Genomic DNA, 13,674 nt, shown 5'->3' with positions numbered 1-13,674 from the left:
GCTAGGTGGGAAATGGAATATCATAAAATCCTATGTTTCTGAATACATAGCATGTCAAATAGATATCTATGTATGGTCACTATTGATTATAGATATCAAATTATGTAAACAAATTTTAAAAAATTAAAAAACATTGTCGAATGTGTTTTTTTTTTTTTTTTGCCCAATGCTGAGGCAGTGCAGAACACAAACATATTGAGAAGACATAGCTCCGCAACATACTGAAAGAGCATCAGGTTCACAGTCCTATACGATAAACCAAATTCCTCTGCTAAGTATTTTCATCATACCTGTATTGTGATTATTCACAAAACTGCTGATGCATCACCGACAACAACGAGACAGTTTATAGGGAGGAGGTCAGAGACCTGGCCGTGTGGTGCCAGGACAACAACCTCTCCCTCAATGTGATCAAGATAAAGGAAATAATTGTGGACTACAGGAAAAAGAGGACCAAGCACACCCCCATTCTCATCGACGGGGCTGCATTGGAGCAGATTGAGAGCTTCAAGTGCCTTGGTGTCCACATCACCAACAAACGAACATGGTGCAAGCACACAATGACAGTCGTGAAGCGGGCACAACAAAACCTATTCCCCCTCAGGAGACTGAAAATGGGTCCTCAGATCCTCAAAAGGTTCTACAGCTGCACCATCGAGAGCATCCTGACTAGTTGCATCACTGCCTGGTATGGCCTTTGATTGCTAATGTAACAGTATAACTTTAAACCGTCCCCTCGCCCATACCCGGGCGCGAACCAGGGACCCTCTGCACACATCAACAACAGTCACCCACGAAGCATCGTTACCCATCGCTCTACAAAAGCCGCGGCCCCTGCAGAGCAAGGGGAACCACTACTTCAAGGTCTCAGAGCAAGTGACGTCACCGATTGAAACGCTATTTAGCGCGAACACCGCTAACTAGCTAGCCATTTCACATCCGTTACACTAGGCACTACAGAGAGTAGTGCGAACGGCCTAGTACATCACTGGGGCCAAGCTTCCTGCCATCCAGGACCTCTATGCCAGGCGGTGTCAGAAGAAGGCCCTAAAAATTGTCAAAGACTCCAGCCACCCTAGTCATAGACTGTTCTCTCTGCTACCACACGGCAAGCAGTACCGGAGCACCAAGTCTAGGTCCATGAGGCTTCTAAACAGCTTCTACCCCCAAGCCATAAGACTAGTCAAATGGCTACCCGTACTACTCGCATTGCCCTCCGTCCACACCACTGCCACTCTCTGTTGTCATCTATGCGTAGTCACTTTAATTAACTCTACCTACATGTACATACTACCTCAACTAACCGGTGCCCCCACACATTGACTCTGTAACGGCAACCCCCTGTATATATAATTTTTTTACTGCTGCTCTTACTTGTTACTTTTATCTCTTATTCTTATCCATATTTTTTTCCAACTGCACTGTAAGTGTGAATACGATACCTGTTGTATTCGGCACATGTGACTAATACAATTAGATTTGATTCAGCAAGACAGACCCTATAGATAGAATCAGAAATATAGGCCTACGCTAGCACCTGGATCAATACTCAGTTCCATAACATTACACATAAGAATCAATGGTGAAGACTTATTTTGTACAGGGCAGATTTGTTAAGAGGCCTGACACTCGATCCGAACATTAACACGCATCACTTGAGATATGGGTTTGGAAGCATAAAGACGACAAAAAATAAATAGATGGTGATACATTTGTACACACCTTGATAGGGTTAGGCATCTGTAACTGCTACAGTGTAGTTTAGTAGGATGGAGGCATCTGTAACTGCTACAGTGTAGTTTAGTAGGATGGAGGCATCTGTAACTGCTACAGTGTAGTTTAGTAGGATGGAGGCATCTGTAACTGCTACAGTGTAGTTTAGTAGGATGGAGGCATATGTAACTTCTACAGTGTAGTTTAGTACGATGGAGGCATCTGTAACTTCTACAGTGTAGTTTAGTACGATGGAGGCATCTGTAACTGCTACAGTGTAGTTTAGTAGGGTGGAGGCATCTGTAACTGCTACAGTGTAGTTTAGTAGGATGGAGGCATCTGTAACTGCTACAGTGTAGTTTAGTAGGATGGAGGCTCCATAGCTATATGGATCTGTAACTGCTACAGTGTAGTTTAGTAGGATGGAGGCTCCATAGCTATATGGATCTGTAACTGCTACAGTGTAGTTTAGTAGGATGGAGGCTCCATAGCTATATGGATCTGTAACTGCTACAGTGTAGTTTAGTAGGATGGAGGCTCCATAGCTATATGGATCTGTAACTGCTACAGTGTAGTTTAGTAGGGTGGAGGCTCCGAAACTCAGAACTGAGAAATCTCAGACTTCCGTGATTTCAGACAACTGGTAACTCTGAAAAAAATGAGCTCCAACGGGGAAAATACGTTTTGAACGGTCATCCAACTCAGAATTCCAGGTCAGGACCTCAGTTGGGCATCTATCTATAGCTCCGACCTGAAGATCACTGATGTCATGAATCAACCTTGTTTTCTTTTCTGAGTTCCCAGTTGTCTTGAAAGAACCATAAATCCAGAGAATGTCAGACTTTGACAAAGCTGGATGACAAAATTTGCCCACAGGAAGGACCGTCACGCCACCATCCTGTTCAAGTGAGCACAGCACAACAACTTGAGTCCAAAAACGTCTGGTATGCTGCTGCATAAATAATGTAATATGCCAGGGAGATATGTAAACTGGAGATAAGAATGTAAAAGTAAATGTACAGTACAGTTTTCAGAACCCTGGCATTTTCAATATTTTGTTACGTTACAGACTTATTCTAAAATGTATTAAATACATTTTTTCCTCATCAATCTACACACAATACCTAAACGACAAAGCAAAAACTGCTTTTTAGAACTCCGAAACAGCAGAAACAACTTATTTACATAAGTATTCAGACCGTTTGCTATGAGACTCGAAATTGAGCTCAGGTTGCATCCTGTTTCCATTGATCATCCTTCAGATGTTTCTACAACATCTCAAGGACCACCTGCGGTAAATTCAATTGATTGGACATGATTTGGGAAGACACAAACCTGTTTATATAAGGTCCCACAGTTGACAGTGCAAGTCAGAGCAAAAAGCAAGCCATGAGGTTGAAGGAATTGTCCGTAGATATCTGAGACAGGATTGTGACGAGGCACAGATCTGGGGACGGGTACCAAAACATTTCTGCAGCATTGAAGGTCCCCAAGAACACAGTGGACTCCATCATCCTTAAATGGAAGAAGTTTGGAACCACCAAGACTCTTCCTAGAGCTGGCCGCCTGGATAAACTGAGCAATTGGGAGGGAAGGTGACCAAGAACCTGATGGACACTCTGACAGAGCTCCAGAGTTCCTCTGTGGAGATGGGAGAATCTTCCAGAAGGACAACAATCTCTGCAGCACTCCACCAATCAGACCTTTATGGTAGAGTGGCCAGACGGAAGCCACTCCTCACTAAAAGGCACATGACAGCCCACTTGGAATTTGCCAAAAGGCACCTAAAGGACTCTGACCATGAGAAACAAGATTCATGGTTCATCCTTGGGAGCAATTTCCAAACGCCTGAAGGTACCACGTTCATCTGTACAAACAATAGTACGCAAGTATAAACACCATGGGACCATGCAGCCATTATACAACTCAGGCAGGAGATGTGTTCTGTCTCCTAGAGATGAACGTACCTTGGTGCGAAAAGTGCAAATCAATCCCAGAACAACAGCAAAGGACCTTGTGAAGATGCTGGAGGAAACCTGTACAAAAGTATCTATATCCACAGTAAAACGAGTCCTATATTGACATAACCTGAAAGGCCGCTCAGCAAGGAAGAAGCCACTGCTCCAAAACCTCCGTAAAAAAGTCAGACTACGTTTTGCAACTGCACATGAGGACAAAGATCATACTTTTGGGGGAAATGTCCTCTGGTCTGATGAAACAAAAATAGAACTGGCTCTGCTGAGTGTGGAGGTGGTAGCAGTGGTAAGGATTCACTCCATAGTGCTGAAAAGAAAGCTCTGCGGTTGGGGCACCGTTTGTCACCGTTATAGTGCAATTCATGTATTGTTTTGTGTTGTGGAGTGGAGTGGAGTGGCTTTGCTGGCATGCATCTAAAAAAAAGGGGGAATTTGAAACACAAAGATTTACATGCTAAAATTGCCACTGATAGAAATGTTTTAAATTGTCATTAATCATATTGTTGTTTCTAAGTACCATGGTTGTATTTTTATCTTTTAATGCGATAACTGGTTTAGCATATATTTTTTGCTGCAAGATATTTACCAGGATTATTTGTCATTAAGTAGTATGTTTTATTTGAGTTTAACCTGTAGTTGTTGGCTCTCTTTCTAATTTGACTAGGCAAGTCAGTTAAGAACAAATTCTTATTTACAATGACGGCCTAGGAACAGTGGGTTAACTGTCTTGTTCAGGGGCAGAACGACAGATTTTTACCTTGTCAGCTCAGGGATCCGGCTTGCAGCCTTTCGGTTACTAGTCAAACGCTCTAACCACTAGGCTACCTGCAGCCCGATAGTAAAAGATTGTATTCCTGCTTAAATTCCTAAAAAAATTCTCCCTCCTTTACTTTGTACATTTCTTATGGGCTTTTTCTAATAGTTTCTTTAATTGAAATGTTATAAATCAGATTGAACTTTTGCCGAGTATGAGATTATCATTCCCCCTAATGCGTGCCTTAAAGACATCCAAAATTATATTGGGTTTGTCCTCTATGTATAGATTTCTATTGGTAAAGGTTTTCATTTTTATTGTTTTAGTATTTAATAACATTCGGGTCCAGAACATGCGCTCTGTTCATTCTCCAAATTCTGTCACAAAATGTATTTTCTGTAGGTGTAATTAAGCATGATACTGGAGAATGATCCAATACCACTATATCATTCTCATTGTTTAAACCCAGTAAATTGTTGAGCGCATTTTGGGAAATAAAAATGTAATCAATTATTGAATAGCTTTTCTTACTTTGAGAAAAAAAAGCAATAGTCTTTTGTAGTTGGGAATAATAATCTCCAGGTGTCCAGTAAATGATTTGTTGAGATTAACATTTTCAGCCTCTTTGGAGGCTTCATAAATTTGAATGTATTTGTTACTACATCTGTCAATCTTCTTAAATGTATGCTTTGGGACACTTAAATCATACATTTAGGCTAAAATAATAGTTCCTGTCTGGATTTAATCTAATATAGCTTGAATTCTATCTAAAAACACTACATTTTGCCCCTAGTGGGATGTGCAATGAAATCAATGTGTATTTTTCACCATGTAAGGTACAATTCAACATTATAAAACAGCCTTCTTGGTCCATATGCTGGAATATAGGGGAAAATGATGTATTCTTATTTTACCAAATGTCCAGTCATTCTAAAGGAATCAGTCTAGGCCATCTCTTCCTCTTATGTCTTCATTATATTAAATTATAACTTTTCCTTCCAATCAGTCTCACGTGTTCTTTCACTAGAGTGGTGAGTTTGACAAATGATCATAGTCACCAACCTTATAATGTATACATGCAGGGGAGATAAATCAAGTCTGCTCACACGACTGGGAACACGTGTGCTTTCATGACACAAATGTCGGTAAATGTGGAGAGATAGTTTGTGTATGAGGAGGACTTGACTCCAATTGCAAGCTGTCCTTATAGCCTCTCACATATGCCCAAACCTATGGTGCAAACCTATTAGTCTGCCATCAAATCAAAGCTAGTATAAAACTAATATAAAACCTTCAACAGATACTAAAAGGAGTAAGTGCCAGTCGAACGTTGTAAAAGTAGTCGTCGTACAGTGCAGTTTTTAAGTCTCACCACCAGATGTCACTATAATCCCTTCATTACAATATAACATGGTGTCATCATGGGAAATTGTGTGCCTTTCTCTCTCTCGTCATCTCATCATTGACATAACTGCTCTCTCTCTCTTGTTCTCCCATCCTTCGCTGCTCTCAGGAGTAGACGAGGAGATAAAACATTAGCATGTCATTCAAACAAACTTTTTTTTTGTTGCTGACACTGCATGTAAATGTTTTTTTTGTTTGTTCAGGGTAGTAAAGTGCTTTACAGTTTCTCTCAATTGCTTGAGTACAAATTTCATCCATATAGAATTAACTTTTTCAAAACAAACACATTGACCAAAATGACACATTTCCTTTTGTAAAATGCATTAAGAGTCTCAAAACTGTCCAGACGTGACGCTTGGCATTCAGGCCAAAGAGTTCAATCTTTGACCATCAGGTTCTAAGTCACCTCCCTAACCAAGGCCCTTGTCCCCCGATTGCTCAGTTTATCCGGGCGGCCAGCTCTAGGAAGAGTCTTGGTGGTTCCACATTTCTTCCACTTAAGAAAGATGGAGGCCACTGTGTTCCTGGGGACCTTCAATACTGCAGAAATGTTTTGGTACCCTTCTCCAGATCTGTGCCTCGACACAATCCTGTCTCGTAGCTCTATGGACAATTCCTTTTAACTTCACGGCTTGGTTTTTGCTCTGACATGCACTGCCAACTGTGGGACCTTATATAGACAGGTGTGTGCCTTTCCAAATCATGTCCAATCAATTGAATTTACCACAGGTGGACCTCGATCAAGTTGTAGAAACATCTCAAGGATGATCAATGGAAACAGGATGCACCTGACCTCAATTTCAAATATCATAGCAAAGGGTCTGAATACTTATGTAAATAAGGTATTTCTGGTTAACATTTTTTATAAACTTGCAAACATTTCTGAAAACCTGTTTTCGCGTTGTTATTATGGGGCAATTGTGTGTTGATTCATGAGATAAAATAAGAATTTCATCAGTTTTTAGAATATAAGACTGTAAAGTAACAAAATGTTGAAAAAGTCAAGGGATCTGAATACACTGTATTATCACAGCATGGACTGTATACTTCTTTCCAAAACAATATTCTACCAAAGGTGACCAATGCAGAAAGAACGTCACACAAGACCATGAATATGCAGAAACAAAAGGCTTTATTGGATTTTTTTCTCCATGTTGTCCTTCACACATTCTCTGACGCTGCACAGTAGACACAGATAATACAAATTAAATACACTAAGCTAACAAATCATCGCAACAAAAAACACAGCAATGTCAAACAGGCAACACAAATACAGTATACGTCACATTCAATCCATTTGTTGTTGTCGATCCGGCCACATGTTGTCATCAAAATCACATTTCCTCGATTGCAATGCGACAAGGAAAGAAATCTCCTTACATGTTGCATCCACGTTTGGCAGCCCTCTGCGGGGATTTCCAGACAACCGGCATTCATTGAGTCGTGGAGGGGCATCTGTCACGAGTTCCACCGAAGTTGTTCCCTCTCCTTGTTCGGGCGGTGTTCGGCGGTCAACGTCACCGACCTTCTAGCCATCGCTGATCCATTTTTCATTTTCTATTGGTTTTGTCTTCCATCACACCTGGTTCCAATCCCATCAATTACATGTTGTGTATTTAACCCTCTGTTCCCCCTCATGTCCTTGTCGGTGATTGTTTATTGTAAGTGTATGTCTGTACTGGTGTGCGTCGGGTTATGGAACCCATTGATTTTTATTATTATGTTTTCCGGTGGGGGTTTTTTTGTAAATAAACTGCGCCGTTGGAAACACAATTATTTCTCTCCTGCGTCGGACTTCTCTGCCGCCAGTTAAACACCCTTACAGCATCTGGTCATGTGTACGGTCATAATAAACTTTCCACCTTGGCGCATCTGAACCCGTCTTCCTTTATGGGACCGTCCAACTCTCCTTTATCCTTGCCCTTCAGCCTCTTACTTCCATTCTTGCAAACAGCAATTCAGAGGTGACCTCTTTTATGCACGAATAAAGACTGATTGCTGATTGAACGATTGTGCAAAGAAGTTTTGCACACACGTGCAGAAGAGGTTCACATTCATGTGAAGAATTTGTATGAGCTGTGAACAAATGTTTTAATTTAGTTTGACATGATTTACTCAACTGAGTTTTGTGTCTCTTGTAGAGAGTTGTGTTTACTGTTTTGCCAAAAATGTGCTTAGCATTTGCATTGTGTGTGAAAGCAATGAGAAATGACTTACAGTTTTACACAAAATAATACTGTTGTGCTCATTAGGTTAGGATGGAGATTAACTGGTCCCCAGTTTCATTAAAAGTGTCTTAGCAATCGAGAAGAACTGTAAATTAAGTTTGTGATTGGCACTGATTTATGCTACTCTTTGTAGTGTTTCCGTACACCACAGGGGGGCACTGTTTTAGAATACTCAACCCAGCTGCTGCTCTAACTGAAAAAAAAACAGGCTTTCAATTTTTTTTTTCTCTTTTCATTTTTATTTCTTCTGGCAAATCTTTTGCCAATTTGCCACAAGCTCATATTTTCACTTGCGCTGACGTTGCTTCCAGAGGCAGTTTGGAACTCAGTAGTGAGTGTTGCAACCGAGGACAGATCATTTTAACGCGTTATGTGAACTTGTGTGGTCTACCACTTTGTGGCTGAGCCGTTGTTGCTCCTAGAAGTTTCCACTTCACAATAACAGTACTTACAGTTGACCGGGGCAGGTCTAGCAGGGCAGAAATGTCAAAACTGACTTGTTGGAAAGCTCACTGAGCTCCTCAGTAAGGCCAATATTTGTTTATGGCGATTGCATGGCTGTGTGCTCGATTTTATACACCTGTCAGCAACGGGAGTGGCTGAAGTAGCAGGTCCATTGTCTACTGAGCGGCCCAGTTCTTTACCGAAGTTACTTTTTCGTAGCAGGTTAGGATAATTAATGTAGCAGGTTTGGAGACTGAGGTTAAGGTTAAGAAAATGGATAGGGTTAGCGATAATGCTCTTCCAACCTGCTACGAAAATCACTTTGTATCGAAGTTTGAGCGGTAAGACTGAAGAGCCGACTGCAACCAAAAGTTGGACACTAATGTAGTTGAACATTTTAATGCATTTGAAGATACACAAATACACTGAATCAAATACAGTCCCATGAACCCTGGTATTTGAAATAAGTGTTTGAACATACTGTCAAATACAATTTGACAGACTATTTGGTTTTTACAAATAGCCATTAAAATACTCAAAAGTACTTGTTTTGGCCGGTGTATTTGTAAATACACAAAGTATTTTAAATAGCAGATACTCAAATACACATGTATTTGAACCCAGGACTGCATTGTTTATAAAAGGTTTTCTTTATCACTTATTTGTATATATCCACAGTACATATAAATCGCGACAAATTGGTTCCTGTTTGGTCAAACAACAATAATTGGTTGACAATAGAACCTCCCACAATGCAGGATGAAGTTGGTGAAGAACAACTGCAGAAACTTGCAATGGTATGCCGACTAAACGTCATGACCTTTGATCGAGTTTTTTGTAAAGTCCATGTAGTTAGTCGGGAAATATCCCCAGAAAGCAACACACTTTGTCACCGACTTGACAAAAGTGATCCGCTCGAATGCGCCCAGTGTGTCCCTGTATAATGCAGCGTTCAAAGCAACTAGGAACTTGTAAATCTCCGACTTCAAAGCGTTTTAAGACAACTGGGAAATCGGGAGAAAAACTAGCAATTCAATTCAAGGGGCTTTATTGGCATGGGAAACATGTGTTAACATTTCCAAAGCAAGTGTTGTAACATTGTACAAATGGTTAAAGTACACAAGGGAAAATAAATAAGCATAAATATGGGTTGTATTTACAATGGTGTTTGTTCTTCACTGGTTGCCCTTTTCTTGTGGCAACAGGTCACAAATCTTGCTGCTGTGATGGAACACTGTGGTATTTCACCCAGTAGATATGGGAGTTTATCAAAATTGGATTTGTTTTCGAATTCTTTGTGGATCTGTGTAATCTGAGGGAAATATGTCTCTCTAATATGGTCATACATTTGGCAGGAGGTTAGGAAGTACAGCTCAGTTTCCACCTCATTTTGTGGGCAGTGTGCACATAGCCTGTCTTCTCTTGAGAGCCATGTCTGCCTACGGCGGCCTTTCTCAATAGCAAGGCTATGCTCACTGAGTCTGTACATAGTCAAAGCTTTCCTTAAGTTTGGCTCAGTCACAGTGGTCAGGTATTCTGCTAATTGTGCTGTTGTCCTGGGGCTCTGTGGGGTGTGTTTGTGTTTGTGAACAGAGCGCTAGGACCAGCTTGCTTAGGGGACTCTTCTCCAGGTTCATCTCTCTGTAGGTGATGGCTTTGTTATGGAAGGTTTGGGAATCGCTTCCTTTTAGGTGGTTGTAGAATTTAAAGGCTCTTTTCTGGATTTTGATCATTAGTGGGTATCGGTCTAATTCTGCTCTGCGTGCATTATTTGGTGTTCTAATTTGTGCACGGAGGATATTTTTGTAGAATTCTGCATGCAGAGTCTCAATTTGGTGTTTGTCCCATTTTGTGAAGTCTTAGCTAGCTCCGACTGGGACAAATCGTTTTGAACGGTCATCCAACTCGGGAACTCTGACCTCTTTCTAGAGCTCTGACTTTCTGACCTGAAGATCACTGACGTCATGATTTGACCTCGTATTTTTCAGAGTTCCCAGTGGTCTTGAACATAGCGGTCAACCTATTTCCTGTAGTCTCAAAATTATTAAACATTTTGTTTCTTGAAATACATTTTCGATTTCTACCTCAAATGGAGCACACTTTGTTAATAATAATAGTATTCAATCATAAATTAAATAATGTCATGCCTGATGCACATGTATCAACTAAATAGCATGTTTTTATTGTTTGGGCTATTGGCTAATGCCTTTTAACTGAGTACATAAATCGGTGATCGGTCGCTCTTTCCCGCCAAACATTCCTTTGTTCATTGAGCAGCTTCGCTGTGTGAGCGAGCAACTAACGCGGCGCAATTCGCGGCCATTTGCGCAGATGCATGGGGTGCCGGTGACTCCACCTCATGACTAGAAGGGATCCAGCTTTTGTCAAAATAATATTGACATTTTAGCTAACCCGTACCCCTTTCCTAACCTTAACCAAATTCTCCTAACCTGCTGCATAAACTCTCCTAACCTGCTACGAAAAGTCAAATCTGACATTATTTTGACAAAAGCTGTATTCCTTCTAGCCATGACCGTCAGTCCACTACCGTCTACGGCGTCATTTATGTTGACAGTTGGAACCACTAGCAGTGGTGGGAAAAGTACCCAGTTGTCATAAAAGTAAAGATTTCTTAATCGAAAATGACTCAAGTAAACGTGAAAGTCACCCAGTAAAATACTACTTGTGTCCAAAAGTATTTGGTTTGACATATACTTAAATATCAAAAGTAAATGTAATTGCTAAAATATACTTAAGTATCAAAAGTAAACATAGGAATAATAAAACATTCCTTATATCAAGCAAAGCACCATTTTCTTGTATTTCTTTAATTTACGGATAGAAAGAGGCACATTCCAACACCCAGACATAATTGACAAATTAAGCATTTGTGTTTAGTGAGTCAGCCAGATCAAAGTCAGTAGGTATGACCAGGGACATAGCCACGGGAAGTAGTTTGGGGGTGAGGCTGCTGCGGGTGAGGTGGATGCAGGAAACAAATTGCCCACGCTAAAGATATCGGTCCGCTAATACAGGACTAGTAAAGGCCCAGTGCACTATTTTTGTGAAAATGTTTTAACTAAATGTGTTAGAGTGTTTACCAGTATTTGTAACTTGAGTTTGATCATTGTCTACACAAAATAGTTAATCAGATAATACTTGTGGAATATAAAAATACATGCTTGATATATATTTTACAGTTTCTTGAAATACTTATTTCTATGTGAAAACTGAAATGGTCTATTCATCCCTTTTCCATCTTAGTAGACACCCTTATCCAGAGCAACTTACAGTAGTGAGTGCATTCATCCATGTGACGTACTTGTTGTGTGTATGTACTGACATGTATGTGTACCCGATACACACACACACACACACACACACACACACAAACATTTAAAACATTAACATGTAGTGTATGTCAATTGTAAAGTATTTTTAGTTATGTGTCGGCCCCCTGTAAGACTAGCAGTCGCCATTGGCGTCGGATAATGGGGATCCTAATAATTTAAATAAAATAAATGTTGTTACTTTTTCCCCATGGGAATTAAACCCACAACAAGCCTAGCATTGCACACGTCATTCTCTACCAACTGAGCCATATCATCACAAACCACTTGATGTCTCCTTGTACTCAATTACTGTATTGTACATTGTTTTATCGTCATGGTGATGAAAAGTCTACAGGTAGAAAACTAGATGACCAGCCTATGTACAATACACTAATGTACATTTACATTAAGTGGTTTGAAAGGATGGTAAATTAATACTGCGCAAAAAAAAAATGTTGTTTTCCCATGTTATTTGATCAAGAAAAATATTTAATTTGATGTGGATGTTTGATGACAGAGTTTTGTTATTTCTAGATTCCATTAGAATGACATCACAGAGAAAGGAACAGGGTTTTGTTCTTTCTAGATTCCATTAGAATGTCATCACAGAGAAAGGAACAGGGTTTTGTTCTTTCTAGATTCCATTAGAATGTCATCACAGAGAAAGGAACAGGGTTTTGTTATTTCTAGATTCCATTAGAATGTCATCACAGAGAAAGGAACAGGGCAACAACTCTCACAATTCCAACTATTGAATCCTGCAAAATTCTGTTCTTAATTATACAACCACCTTTTTTTTGCCAAAGCAGAAACGCTACAGACTTCTATATCGGTCGGCTAATACTAGTAAAGGCCCAGTGCACTACATTTGTGAAAATGCAGCACACTCAGCACCCCTACTTTGCACGGCTATGACCAAGGATGTTCTCTTCATAAGTGCGTGAATTTGACTATTTTCCCGTCCGTATTCAACATTTTATGAGTAGGACTACTTTTGGGTCTCAGCGAAAGTGTTTCTTCCCCCCCCCCCCTCCTCAGCTGTTTCCCAACAAAGGCAGGGCGAACGGATCCCAGATTGTCCCTTCAAATCTAAAGTGAATATTACTAGAGCTTTTACAATGCAGCCAAAAACATTCTTACCTTTCTATTAACAGAAGACGTTTTTTTCCTCTGCATCTTGGTTTTAGTTGTACTCTCGAACTTTGACTTTCTGCCATAATGTAACAATGAACAGCAAGTGACTGTGTCAGCAAAACATTAGAAGAATCAGGAAACAAGCAGCCAATGGCTGGGTTTGCCAGAGAACAAGAGAGAAAGAAGGACACAGAGAAGAGTGAGGGCTTTTTCCACAGTGAAGGTATCCGCCCGACTGAATGATCTACAAATAACCTAGCATCATAAATAACTACTCATTATTATTTGTAGATCAGTCAATCAGTCACAATTAGACAGACAGAGATAATGTGTTACAGAGAGAGAGAGAGAGAGATTCAGACAGACATAATGTGTTACAGGGAGAGAGACAGACAGACTGTGATAATGTGTTACAGAGAGAGAGAGAGAGAGAGAGAGAGAGAGAGAGAGAGAGAGAGAGAGTCAGAGAGACAGACATCATGTGTTATATATAGAGAAGAGTCAGACAGACAGAGATAATGTGTTACAGACAGAGAGAGAGAACGAGAGAGAGTCAGAGAGACAGACATCATGTGTTATATATAGAGAGAGAGTCAGACAGACAGAGATAATGTGTTACAGAGAGAGATAGAGTCAGACAGACATGTTACAGAGAGAGAGAGTCAGAGAGACAGAAAATAATGTACTTT

This window comes from Oncorhynchus mykiss, chromosome 4, assembly GCF_057628025.1.
Source record: "Oncorhynchus mykiss isolate SJ-2025 chromosome 4, ASM5762802v1, whole genome shotgun sequence".
NCBI lineage: Eukaryota > Metazoa > Chordata > Actinopteri > Salmoniformes > Salmonidae > Oncorhynchus > Oncorhynchus mykiss.
The sequence above is the reverse complement of the archived record's forward strand: the minus strand, read 5'-3'. Positions refer to the sequence as shown.